The sequence below is a fragment of the Opisthorchis viverrini genome (genome assembly GCF_000715545.1).
Source record: "Opisthorchis viverrini unplaced genomic scaffold opera_v5_179, whole genome shotgun sequence".
In the NCBI taxonomy this organism is placed as follows: Eukaryota; Metazoa; Platyhelminthes; class Trematoda; order Opisthorchiida; family Opisthorchiidae; genus Opisthorchis; species Opisthorchis viverrini.
This window is the reverse complement of record NW_008751828.1, coordinates 812,133-827,305: the sequence shown is the minus strand read 5'-3', so window position 1 is coordinate 827,305 and position 15,173 is coordinate 812,133.

Below are 15,173 nucleotides of genomic sequence, written 5' to 3'. Positions count from 1 at the left end.
AATGTCTGAAAGTGACTGGTATGAAATTTGTCCACCGAGAGTCATTCTGCCCCAAAAAAGAATACAAAATACGTTCAACCAACCCCTGATGACCACACTGCCTGCTCACAGGTAGAACATTTAGTGACCCAATGTGTATGATAGAATCAAAATTCTGGTGGGTGACCGTTCGGCAAACTGGAATCTCTCGACAAGGAATCCGTCCTTTGTAAGAGTAATGGTGTCTTGCTTTGAGATTTATACCCAAGCAAACGTGCTATTACCAGCAGACCTGACTTATGTATGGTTAGTGTTTACTTTTTCCGTTTTGTTATGTTAAGCATTTAGAGTGGTATACTCCTGCTGATTTGGCCACACATCAATGTGGATAAACTCTCCATCATTTTCTTTCTCTTTTCGTTGGTTTGTTTCTAAAGGAAGGATGTCTTACTGAATAATCAAGTGCTCTCTAAGGCACCAGATGTCGGAAGTATTGAAATGGTGTCTTATTTATGCCAAATGAGTAGTACTGACATATTTAACCTCAATATCGTGCATACTAACCGTATCACATACAGTGTCCCGTGGGATCGACTACCGAAAAAGCAGAAATAGCTCAGGGGACTATGGCGTCATTGAGCTAATAGTTTTTATCAAAGGTCAAACTGGCAAAATCTAGCCTTGACATTCTATACGGTCGAAAACCACATAAGACTGGAATAGTGCGACTTTTCCGCTCGTCCCATTTTAAACCGAATCTTCGGTCAAGTTCTAAATCTGTGGAATATATATAACTCGGGTGCGCTGCTAGGTTGTCGGTCTGTTTGCCCAAATTTGCCAGCTGGATTGCAAGTGTTTCATCACCAATCGAAGTGGCATTGTCAGTACAGTATTGGTAAGAAAACGGTTGCAACCCAACTTCCAAGCCTATCCTACAGACCAACAACCAAGAATTCAAATCTGTACAAGGAACTTCATTTCAGTAGGGTGATGCTGGTTCGGAGTGTTACCCCCGGTGAACGTCGTGACATAAAGAAAGCAACTCGTAGTCACTTATATGCGTGTCAAATCCAATAAGGTTGTGATAATCACTCCGGGATACAGTACGACAACAGTTCATTAACAAACCCAGCAACTGCCACCACAGAACCACCACTAATTGTGAACACCGACCATAGCAATAGTGCTGCCGTTCCTCGACTTCTTCACGGTAGTCTAGCTTGTGAACCACTGCACTAGCCCGCAGTTGAACGTCACCTGTCTAAACCTTTTGGGCTGCCAGGAAGCGCAAGCCTGAAAAAGTTACAAAGCCAACGACTGTGAACATTGCTCTTTTATACGACGACTCCTGAGAATTATAACTGAATAAATGGAGTATACATTTAACCATGAATCCCTGGCTATAATAGTGATAAAATTAAAGCTTGGAGAAAGTGGGTCGGTTCTGTTGGTTGCTAAGGGATTAATAGTTCATAAATCTCCTGGGATGGTTATTCACACGGTATTTTCTAAGGATACGCTGAGAGTAGTGCTTACCTTTGGTTACTTCAAAACGATGAACAATGCAGATCGTACATGCTAGCAAAATTGCGGTCATTCCACACGTCATCCCTTCCACGGCATACAGCTGACATCCATAAGTCCCTAGACAGAACCTGTACGAAGTAAAGATGTTTTTGTTCACCTTATAACAAACATCAGTAGAAAGTGAACCATGATGATTTCACTAAGGATGAATGTTGAATTTGGACTGGGACAAAAAACCACAAACTGCACATCCAAAATATGGTGGGACTCACATTCACCCGACTCCAGCAGTAATAAAAGGAGCTGTTGTGAAAATTCCTCGCAAGACGCGTAAGCACTGTTTTACTACATGGTTGCATTTGAAAATTTGCAACTAAACTATCTTTTCTAGTCATTATTCAGTGCAGCAACTTACAGCTGGTTCGTCCTCGTGAAGTCACATCAACACTGCCTGCGCTCGAGTTCATCCCAGGGGACAACGGATTAAAGTGGATTACAGATGTAAGCGCTCAGTCTGTCACATTTATATGGCGGTCGAGTGGATGAAATGGCATTTAGCTTGCGAAATTTGTTCGCCACACTGCTGCTAGATCTCCCTCGTTTGCAAGTAGACCACAGAGTTCCCGATCACCAGGGAACTAACAATGAACTTAGATTTCACGAATGAAACTGTATGGAGGTCCGCCCATCAGTTGTTAAGAAATACAAACTTTTTCGAAGTGCACTCAGGTAAAAGTCAATTTAGTGTTACCGGGGGACTCAGCCAAGTCTGTCTTTTTTGTGAGAGCCCTCAACTGCACAAAAGTAGTCTCATGTTTCAGTTGGCACGATATTCGAGTTACCACAGTAACTTTCCTTTACCAGATTAGCTTGCCCGTAGACGAATACCAGTATCTGAACTACTAATGGGTATTCTGAGGAGTAGTTATGCTTTCTGCAACTTGTGATATTCTCCTCTGTAACAGACACCGGCTATTAATCAATGTTCTATGTGCACATAGCGTCTATGAACTGACGGACTGCGAAACTTTTGTAGGAAAATACCAATAACCGTAGAAACCAACCATTTGTGAATACGCAGTTTCAATACAGATTATGCATGCTGTTGTTGATTGTGGATTGGGCTTGGTGGGTCGCGGTATGCCTGGTTGCGCGGTCGCCTGGGATGCCACGGCAATTACTTTTTATTAAACTAGAGGACTGGAAAAGAATTATTAGCTTTTCGTTAACAGGTTTTTACCGGACAAAATCAGTGGCAGCGCTGTAATGTGTAGCTTAGCTTTCCTATGTCTGTAGTGCTAGAATATGAAAATCGTTTCCATAAAAAATCAGAAAATTTGACAGAAAAAAACAGAATCCCATTCAGGTATTTGGTCACTTATCCTCTAGGGTTCACCACTGAAAAGAATGTTAACAACTGAGACTGACTATTGGCTTGACGAGTGAACGTTGGGGTACTCTTGATTACGAGCCAAGTACATACATAAGACTTGTTTCAGGAAAAGGGAAGTACAAGCTTTCTCCGATAAAACACTTTTTTTCTGGGATCGTGTCAGGGGAGATGGGCAAAGACAAGCATGCACCTCTTGGTTGGAGTGATACCGTCGACCACCAACAACAAATGGACCTTGCTGGTGCTATTTCTCATGTCCGTGCTATTCTACCCTACACTTTACCCGAAATACTGTTACTTTTACCTTTTGGTTTAACCTCGTAAGGCAAATTCTTTTTGGTCAGTTGGGCAGAAAAGCGCTCAGAGTAGATGATTATCATATGTGATGCTGCTAGTGGCTAAATGCATACTGTCAAACGTAAATGACTGAGAAACGTAAAACCCATCAGGTATAGCACACGAAACCGTTTTAAAGTAGCCATATCAGGAATCCTATAAGTCATCTTGATGGAAGTCATTCAGCGGGCTACATCATGAAACTGACTACTTTTGTGCGCACTAGCCTATCTCGCTCTTTTCTTTGAAATCAATGAAAGAGACCACATCTTAGAAATCAAAGGACTGTGAATGCCAAATTCTTTGTCCCGACCAAAAAAGAATTACCAGGTCCAGTACTCTCACTAGTTTTGATGGACAGTTTGACAGTGAGCGCGGAGAACCGAGAGCCTTCAGGAACTCTTCCATAGATACTGACATCTGATTAGGATAGATCGGTTCAAAGATGAAACGTCATGGCTGCCAGAGAACTATTTCATTATTTTTAGGTACCTTGCAGATTAGTAAACGTCAGATATTATCCATTTACTGGCAGTTGACGTGAAGAGTGGTTTCAAGAAAAATAGTCCATTTTTGTTGGCGGAAATCGTCACGACCATATCCACGTGAACATTATCGTCATGAAACCAACGTACGTGTAGATGACGTCCTAAAGGAACCGCCGTTGAAACTTGTAGGGCATATCTGGAAAGCCGACAATGATGTGTGTATGATACACTTGCTCATGGGAATTGTTGCATGCGTCTTTCGATGGGTGGTATAACTCATCTTTCGTATGAAACATTCCCGATTCGATTGTTGTGACACCGGATGGAAGTATTAGTGAGTATATAAACATGGGTCGTCAATTAGTGTTAGGTATGTGAAATAGCTACATCATGAAACTGACTACTTTTGTGCGCACTAGCCTATCTCGCTCTTTTCTTTGAAATCAATGAAAGAGACCACATCTTAGAAATCAAAGGACTGTGAATGCCAAATTCTTTGTCCCGACCAAAAAAGAATTACCAGGTCCAGTACTCTCACTAGTTTTGATGGACAGTTTGACAGTGAGCGCGGAGAACCGAGAGCCTTCAGGAACTCTTCCATAGATACTGACATCTGATTAGGATAGATCGGTTCAAAGATGAAACGTCATGGCTGCCAGAGAACTATTTCATTATTTTTAGGTACCTTGCAGATTAGTAAACGTCAGATATTATCCATTTACTGGCAGTTGACGTGAAGAGTGGTTTCAAGAAAAATAGTCCATTTTTGTTGGCGGAAATCGTCACGACCATATCCACGTGAACATTATCGTCATGAAACCAACGTACGTGTAGATGACGTCCTAAAGGAACCGCCGTTGAAACTTGTAGGGCATATCTGGAAAGCCGACAATGATGTGTGTATGATACACTTGCTCATGGGAATTGTTGCATGCGTCTTTCGATGGGTGGTATAACTCATCTTTCGTATGAAACATTCCCGATTCGATTGTTGTGACACCGGATGGAAGTATTAGTGAGTATATAAACATGGGTCGTCAATTAGTGTTAGGTATGTGAAATAAACTAGGAATTTTAGTTGATTATCTGAGGATTTATTTGGCTATGCGGTTAATACAAGTGCTCATGTCATGATCTGCCGTTTCCTTATTGCGCCAGACTAGCTGAATTTAAAGAGTTACAATCCCTTGTGAACACCAAGTGATGTGCCACATACTCCCAGATAGTGCTACATAGATACGCTCTTCTATTTGGGATCGTAACGGTAGGGGACACTAGACCAGACATTGTTATCCTCAAGAATGAACTTTCGCAAGTATCAAAAGCAATGGTCTTTTTTCTCGATCCTCCAAGCAACTGACACAATGGGCTTGAGTATTCCCGAAACATGCTAGGTCCACTCTTGACCGTGACCGATTGGCGTCGGGTGCTAAAACAGTGTACCTGACACAACAAATGTTGCTTCCTCTGTCTTTTCAGTTTGTATAAGTAAGCTTGCGTAAGTAACAGTTTACCATCTATCTTGATATCTCTAACTACACAGGACCCCACTAACACATTATGCTGGCTGGTGGTGTACCTCAAATGTACTTTGGTCAACTTTGCAGTTTACTGGTTNACAAGTTTTCTCTGATAAAACACTTTTTTCTGGGATCGTGTCAAGGGAGATGGGCAAACGAAGCATGCACGTCTTGGTTGGAGTGATACCGTGGACCACCAACAACAAGTGGACCTGGCTGGTGCTATTGCTCATGTCCGTGCTATTCTGCCCTACACTTTGCTCGAAATACTGTCACTTTTACCTTTTGGTTTAACCTCGTAAGGCAAATCCTTTTCAGTCAGTTGGGCAGAAAAGCGCTCAGAGTGGATGATAATCCAATGTGGTGCTGCTAGTGGTTAAATGCATACTGTCAAGCGTAGATGAATGAGAGACGTAAGTTAAACCCATCAGGTATAGCACACGAAACCGTCATATCGAGAATCCTATGAATCATCTTGACGGCAGTCATTCAACGGGATACATCATGAAACTGACCACTTCTGTGTGCACTGGTCTACCTTTGGAATCAACGAAAGAGACCACACCTTATACATCAAAGGACTGTGAATGCCAACTTCTTTGTCCCGACCACAACTAAATCACCAGGCCCAGTACTCTTACTAGTTTTGATGGACAGCTTGACAGTGAGCTCGGAGAACCGGGAGCCTTCAGGAACTCCTCCATAGATATTGACACATGATTAGGATCGACCGGTTCAAAGAAGCAATGCAATAGCTATCAGGGAACTATTTCATTCTTTTTCAGGTTCATTGCAGATTCGTAAGCGTCAGATGTCAGCTATTCACTAGCAGTTGAGGTGAACACAGCTTTCAAGAAAAATGGTCCATTTTTGTTGTAGAGATAACAAAACGAATACCTCTAGGTAGAAATCTTCATGACCATATTCAAGTGGAAATTACTGTCATGAAACAAACGTGTAGATGATGTTCTAAAGCAGCTGTCCTTGAAACCTGTAGGGCATATTGTGAAAGGTGGCAATGATTTGTGTGCGATCCATTCGGTCATGGGTGTTGTCGCATGCGTCATTCGCTGTGTGGCATAACTCCTCTTTCGTGTGAAACATTTCCGATGCGGTCGTTGTGACATCGGATGGGAGTATCAGTGAGTATGTAAACATGAATCGTCAATTAGTGTTAGATGTGTGAAATAAGCTTGAAATTTTACTCGAGTACCTGAAAAGTTATTTGGTTGTTCGGTTCATACAACCCCTCCAGTCATGAACTGCTGTTTACTTGTTGCGCCAGGCAGCCTAAATTTAAAAAGTTACAATCCCTTGTGAACACCAAGTGAAACGCCACATACGTTCTAGATGGTGCTACATAGATACACTCGTCTATTTGGGTTCGTAACGCTAAAGGACACTAGACCAACAAGAATGAACTATCAAAAGTAACAGTCTCATTTCTCGATCCTCCAAGCAACAGATACAATGAGCCTGAGTATCCCGGAAACATGCTAGATCCACTCTTGACCGTGATCGATTGGCGTCGGGTGCTAAAACAGTGTACCTGCCACCACAAATGTTGCTTCCTCCGCCTTTTCAGTTTCTATAAGTAAGTTTGCGTAAGTAACAGTGTACCATCTATCTTGGTATCTCTAACTACACAGGACCCCATTAACATATTATGCCGGCTGGTGGTGTAACCCAAATGCACTTTGGTTGACTTTGCAATTTATTAGTTTCGCTACCCTTTTGGTTGGATCTCGAGCAATTCCGTGGTTATCGAAGGATGGTAGATTACCGTGTTGCACAAGGAAAAATCAAGCTAAGTCGGTTTTCGCTGTCATAGAACCTAAAAGTCATATGAAAAAGGTTTTCCAAAGCCTTGAGGAAACACATAAAAGACAGAAGAGAAGTGAAGCAGCTAATTTTGGGGAGACGGCTGTAACAAGAGATACAACAGACCAAATTTCTGGAGAAGAGAGCGAACAACGCTGAACTTTGGAATGAAACCATGTCATGTTCAAAGCAGTATTTTTCATCCTTTGTTTCTGTTCTGTCGCAGCTCTAAAATTCCTTTTTGGAATGTTCAAACTGCTGTTTGTGTTCACAAATGGGTGTTTTTTTGCATTTGCTCTTCGGGTTCTGAAATTCTGATAAAGTTAAGACGGATACAACATGATAGATATAAGCACAAACCAAATTGTGCCACACCTCCACTGACTGCGTTGGTTAATTGCGTGTTGTTGCCGTGAGGTTTACAGAAATAGACCACATGCCTGGCCCCCTTAGTCTCAAAGGAAAGTGAGTACTACAGTCCGAAAACCATAAGTGACGCCTATTTTATTCTTCAGCTTTCTCGAAGATACAAAGGCATCTGCGACCTGCCAGTAGTATATCGGATACGAACACCAACCATTTACAGGTATCCAGTCAAATGGCGTACCCATTAATGTGGCTTGTTGCCACATTTTAGAAAAGCATCCACAGTGTTTGTAAATAGCTTTTCATTTTTCGCTTTTCAAAACGCGTCTATTTGAACTGTGTGTTACGTTTTAGTTGAACTTACACTGCCTCAGTCACTCTGTAGTGGCCAACCGGCCGCTAGCGATCGGACAGGATACAGTACCAACGTCAATCAATCAAACAGTTCATGTCAAACGATCTGGCGTCGACTGTCTCCTCATTTTATGGAGTTTGGATAAAAGGCCTGGGTGATTTGCGGAATTTTTCAAATTTCTGAGCAGCCTAGACGTAATTTGCAGACACTGAGGGAAATCTCTATTTATTACACTCAGTTAATGCAGTTCTGTAATACATGGGCACGCGCAAAATTTTAAGCACAACTGTGGTGGTACACAAAATAGTCCTTTGTTCGTACAGGTAACAGACGAAGCCCACAGGATGCTGTGGGGTTCGTCCTTTTTCTCAGAACAGAAATACTCTATAATATAAATTGGGTAACCCTAATGAGGTGGACTCTGTACAGTCTGCAGGCTAAATCTTTTGAAAAACTTACTATTCTCATAAAAACTGCTCATTAACTAATGTTTTACCCTGTAATCGATTGGAAACCACTTGCGGCCAGGTTGATGAGACTGAAAAGGGAAATGAATGGCAGAAGACTAGAAAAAACCCAACAAATTTTTGTATTTAGTGAGACAAAACTTGCCTGTTAAACAGTGCGTAAATACTCCGGAATGGAAACGCAACGACCACTCCAAGATTGGCCAGAGTCAAATGATAGTGTAGAACGATGGAACCGTGGATGACCATGCTGTCAATTTTGCGTATAGATTTGAAATTGAGACTGTGAAGCCAAATCCCAATGGAGCCTGAAAAAGAGGAAATTCTGGCCGTGCCGGATGATCTTCGTAAGGTGGATCACCAAAGGAGGACATCACAAAAATTAGGAAGAACTATTCCGAAAATCGAGTTAACATCAGTTTGTAGATAGAATATGAGGTAAAAACGTTCAAACAGAACAAGCAGAGTGGAAACATGCTGAATCATGAATGGCTGTCTATTTGGGTTTATCAGGTGTGGGAAAAGAAGACGATCAGCTGAGAATGAGTTAAAACAAAAAATTGTACCCGAAGAAGCAAATCGTAAATGTGGGATTCACCTGGGTTCCAGCTGATTCCCTCATGAAAATTGAATTGGAACGCAGAAGAGTGTATTAGTGGCATATCTAAAGTGAATAGCAAGAACGCTCACGCCCAAGGTTTCTACCGTCTTAATTATGATTCTCGAGATTTTCATGAAGAGATTCACTTCATGATCACTCGATTGCCACTCACATGTCATTTCAGGTGACAAGCATTCTCAGACCACATCTGTGTAGCTGGTGAGTCGATATACGAGTCGTCCTATACATTCAACTTTCTAGTGTATTCCGTGACACCAATTACTGCCGACTACTNATTTGAACTGTGTGTTACGTTTTAGTTGATCTTACACTGCCTCAGTCACTCTTTAGTGGCCTACCGGCCACTAGCAATCGGACAGGATATAGTACCAACTTCTATCAATCAAGCAGTTTATGTCAAACGATCTGGCTTCGACTGTCTCCTCATTTTATGGAGTTCGGATAAAACGCCTGGGTGATTTGCGGGATGTTTAAAACTTCTGAGCAGCCTAGATATAATCTGTAGACACTGAGGGAAATCTCTATTTATTACACTCAGTTAATGCAGTTCTGTAATACATGGGCGTGCACAAAATTTTAAGCACAACTGTGGTGGTACACAAAATTGTCCTTTGTTCGTACAGATAACAGACGAAGCCCACAAGATGCTGCGGAGATCGTCCTTTCTCTCAGATCAGAAATAATCTAGAATATAAATTGGGTAACCCTAATGAGGTGGACTCTGTACAGTCTGCAGGCTAAATCTTTTGAAAAACTTAATATTCTCCTAGAAACTGCTCATTAACTAATGTTTTACCCTCTAATCGATTGAAATCCACTTGCGGCCAGGTTGATGAGACTGAAAAAGGAAATGAATGGCAGAAGACCAGAAAAGACCCAAATTTTTGTATTTAGTGAGACAAAACTTGCCTGTTAAACAGTGCGTAAATACTCCGGAATGGAAACGCAACGACCACTCCAAGATTGGCCAGAGTCAAATGATAGTGTAGAACGATGGAACCGTGGATGACCATGCTGTCAATTTTGCGTATAGATTTGAAATTGAGACTATGAAGCCAAATCCCAATGGAGCCTGAAAAAGAGGGAATTCTGGCCGTACCGGATGATCTTCGTAAGGTGGATCACCAAAGGAGGATATCACAAAAATTAGGAAGAATTATTCCAAAAATCGAGTAAACATCAGTTTATAGATAGAATATCAGGTGAAAACGTTCAAACAGAACAAGCAGAGTTGAAACATGCTGAATCATGAATGGCTGTCTATTTGGGTTTATCAGGTGTGGGAAAAGAAGACGATCAGCTGAGAATGAGTTAAAACAAAAAATTGTACCCGAAGAAGCAAATCGTAAATGTGGGATTCACCTGGGTTCCAGCTGATTCCCTCATGAAAATTGAATTGGAACGCAGAAGAGTGTATTAGTGGCATATCTAAAGTGAATAGCAAGAACGCTCACGCCCAAGGTTTCTACCGTCTTAATTATGATTCTCGAGATTTTCATTAAGAGAGATTCACTCCATGATCATTCGATTGCCAGTCACATGTCGATTCAGGTGACAAGCATTCTCAGACCACATCTGTGCAGCTGGTGAGTCGATATACGGGTCGTCTTATTCAACCTTCTAGTGTATTCCGTGACACCAATTACTGCTGACTACTCGCAAGTAACCCAATCGCCTAAACGTAGCCAATACACGTCAAGGTGCTCGACATCACCTCTGACTGTGGGACTCGTACAGATGCACATGTGTTATTTAAATCACTAAGTAGGATCATTTTTATATGAAAGATTAGGTAAAAACGCATTACCTGATTTCGTTCATCCACTCTGCTGTGGACCGTCTAAATCGTTTACGATATCGCACATGCGTTCCAAGTTTTCAAGATAATACGCAGACTAATTTTTACTTAATTACTAGTTCTTTACTGAACGCCCTACCCATAAGGTTGGTGATAACTCCGGCAGCGCAGACTGGTTTCGCCCTTCTTCTTTGGGATCATCAGGTCAGGGTAGTCCCTGAGTTTCCGTCGCCCTCATATTTCACTTTAACACCAACTTGTGTAAGAAAGTTCAACTTAGACTTCGTCTTGTAATTGAAGCCAGTCCACGCTACATCTGATGTATACTGATGATTCCCAGTAAGGAGGGGACAATGCTACATTAGTTCTGGGCTTTTCAGCACAGACTGGCTTCAATAGCAGGAGAGAATATCAGCTGAAAATTACCACATCTCAATCTGCCACCAATTTATAAATAGTTGAGAGGAAGAATAATTTGTCAAGTGAAACTGAGAAGTCAGCACTCGGGGAGCCGTTCAATACCCGGTCATGTGATGTGGTTCCTGTGATTGAGTGATGAGTGGCGCCATGTCCTGTCTAATTGAGAGCTAATCACACTGGTGTTCAGTTATTCGAGGCCGAACAGTGAAGTGTTCAACCACTGACAGGAAGCTCACAGTTTCTAAACTTCCTTGAGTTTGGAAAATGCACAGCAATTAGTTCCAGCAGGTCTACTTCCTGCTGAACAACAATTGCTAGGTTTTTCCAGGAAGTGATCGACAAAAAACACTAAACGTGCAACACTTTTTATAAGACGGTGTAAAAATGAGTTTTATTTCACCGACATTTACTCATTTGCAAGAAAATTGACTTTCCGGAAGATTCACCTAGAACCCAGCCGAATCTCCCGTTTATGTGTTTTACTTAGAGCTTACGTCCGAAGGATAGGTAGCATGGTGAATTAACAACAAGCTGCAGTGTTTATCTTGCTTGCTTGCAAGCAGCAACTGTCTATTCCCGTATAAATCACTTCCGTGCAGGCTGAGGGTTCAGAAATAAACCAAACAAGAGGTCGCTTTGAGTAGTCTGTACTGTGGTAATAACGGTGTTTTTTGTGAAGTTTATGTGCTGTCTGACAACCAATATTATCCTTCTGGTTCCAGAGATGAAAACTGATAATTTTGATAAATCCAAACAAGTCAGAACCTTTCGCATTCAATCATTCGTAAATGTCCACTGAAGGATGAACCAAAGTTAGCCATCCATTTTTCGATTGTCGTCAGAGTGTGGCATTCTGTTGTCCTCAATTCGAATTCGGACACACCGCTAGTCTGGTCATGGACATCCGAATGAGTCATCTAAGTGAAGCAGTGGACGCTTCCCCGCCTTTAGTATTTTGCTGTCTGGCTTTTGAGAGCCTTCTCACACAAGGGCACGAAAACGCAATGGTGGGAAAAAGCCAAAGGTGGTGAAGTCCAGACCAATACAGACCCATCAGGCCTCTGAACCCGGTGCTTGTGAATTGAGAGCAGTTCTGGAACCATTGGTTTGAACAACGGAGGTGCACTTTTCAACAAAGCTGGGTGCGTCACTTAGGCGCACTGGATGCACCGACTTATGCAGTGTCAAGCGGCAAAATGCATGGGGAATGTAGTAATGAAGCAGTGGACGATTCCCCGCCTTCAGTATTTTGCTGTCTGGCTTTTGAGAGCCTTCTCACGCAAAGGCACGAAAACGCAGTGGTGGGAAAAAGCCAAAGGTGGTGAAGGTCCGACCATTACAGCCCCATCAGGCCTCTGAACCCGGTGCTTGTGAATTGAGGGCAGTTCTGGAACCACTGGTTTGAAAAACGGAGGTGCACTTTTCGACAACGCTGGGTGCATGTTACTTAGGGGCACTGGATGCACCGACTTATGCTGTCAAGCAGCAGAGTATGGGGAATGTAGTGAAGAACTTCCCATAGATCGCTACCAGAACTGTCGGGTTTAAAAATACAAGGTTCTGTTCATGAAATTGTGACGTAACGGCCTTGAATTTGCTTTCACTCATTTGATTTTGGCAAAAGTGGATGACGTGTTCATTGCAGTACTGATCAGCAACACGAATGTCTAGATGACCTGTTCGTATTTACTAGCGCCTCAGCTAATTTTGAAATGATTCTATCAAGAGTGTGTGTAGAGGGTCTGCTTTTGGTGACCGTTGCACTGGTCGATAGCTTTCTATGGAAGTCCGTGTTCCCCACCAAGTCTGTTATGTTTCAGATGCTTGAGACTTTCAAAGGTTGTTATGACAACTTTGTTTCGTGCTCGTCACGTTGCTACCACCGTGTGTGGAATGAATCGAATGGTGAGAAATGAAATAGGGACTCTGCTGGCTAATGAGACAAGTATAGTTCTTAAAATGGCAACCTGACTTTTGCCTATCACTAGGTAGGAGACTGAACCACCTCATAGCACATAAATACGCACATTTTTCACCAGAACCCCACTCAAAAAGGACGGAATAAAGCTTTGCTGATAAGTTGACTGAAGGTTTAGCAAGCGATGTTCGGTATTCGAAACGAACGGTCATGATCCAGATAGCGTCCCTCTTGGATCCAAGCAGACTCGGAAGAACATAGAAATTTGGGGGCTGAGCCCCAAGAATGGTGAAACCGGTCATGGTCTCTCGGACAATTTTTAGGAACATTATGAGTAGTCCTCTCCATGGATGGTAGCCAGTTTTGCTTTGGGATTCACTCATTGCTATGTTAAATTAGCATTGACAAGCTCAGAATGGAAGTCAACAGAATGGAGTCAACATCTAACGCTGAAATTATTCACCGCAATATGAATCAAAGTTTTGTTGTGAACCTTGGGCGTTTTATGGTGGTCGTTCGTCACTCAGTTCGACATCCCCTGGTACAATTCTTTGTTCAGCTTGTTAGTGCGACCTGTATGCCACAATTACCTCCGTAAATACTCTAGGTTACAACAAAGACAAAAGCCTCCCACATCTTTAAATATAAAAATGGTTAACCCGCTTACCAACAATGACAGAAAATAAACTAGCGAACACAAATGCTCCGTCAGGCTCATTATTCAACATCTGCACTGTAGCGTCCTCGGTCTGCTTGATCATTCCTCCGGTTACGATTGCTTCAGATTACATCTTTGTTCTGGGAAAACAATTTGTAGCCATGTCTGACCCTTTTTCCCGATTGGAGAACTTGGCGTATCAAGGCCGTTTTGTCCCAATTGCCCAATGAGAGAACACCGGAGTTCTCACATCCACGATAAATCATGCAGTCTTCGCGACATTGTGTTGAAGAGTAAATCAATTAGCCTCTGTGTTTTCTTAAACATGAGCTCACGCAGAAAGAACCAGAACCAAGGTCACCGTGCTTTCCAAGCAAGAATTCTGTGTATTGAATGNCAAGAATGGTGAAACCGGTCATGGTCTCTGGAAGAGTTTTTAGGAAAATTATGAGTACGGTAGCCAGTTACACCTGTAGACTAAGGGCTAAGTAGCTGTGCGTTATTATCCTTTTTTCCATTGGTCTAAATTCATGGTTATCCCAACGGAAAACTTCTCATAAACATAGCTAAACGGGGGAACGAATGTGGCTAGTCTACATTAGGAGTTGTGTGGGGAGGAAAATAACGAATATTGCATCCGTTCATTGGTGGGATCATTCAAACAATTTTTGGATAACATCGGAATTACGGTAAATACAATCTAAGCTATGAATAATGGGGCTGCGGAATCCTTGGAAGAAGACGAGACTTCATTGAGAATTCAGCATTAATTCACATTTTAATGTAGCTAAATATCCTTTGTTTCTTTGGTCTGATTTGTTCGTAGTTCAAAAGTCAGTTTGTGGGGGGCGGGGGTATAAGACTTTCATGATTTCCTCTTTGTGTTCAATGCCTCATTTGGGAATATCTTAAGTCGATCTGAAATCCAATGCGAGGTATTAAAGTAGCTTTGGGATTCATTCACTGATAGCTTAAATTAACATTGACGAGCTCAGAATGGAAGGTATGATTCAACATCTAACATTGAACCTATATTCACCGCAATTAGGATCACAGATTTGCTGTGAACCTCGGGCGTTTTACGGTTGTCCTTCGTCACTCAATTCGACATATCCGGGTACAATTCTTTGTTCAGCTTGTTAGTGCGACATGTATACCACAATTACCTCCGTAAATGCTAGAAGTTACAACTAAGACAAAACCCTCCCACATCTTGAAATATAAAAATGGTTAACCGGCTTACCAACAATGACAGAGAATAAACTAGCGAACACAAACGTTCCGTCTGGCTCATTGTTCAACATCTGCACTGTAGCGTACGAACGGGCATGATCCAGATAGCGTCCATCTTGGATCAAAACAGACTCGGAAGAACGTAGAAATTCGGGGATTGAGCCCCAAGAATGGTGAAACCGGTCATGGTCTCTGGAAGAGTTTTTAGGAAAATTATGAGTACGGTAGCCAGTTACACCTGTAGACTAAGGGCTAAGTAGCTGTGCGTTATT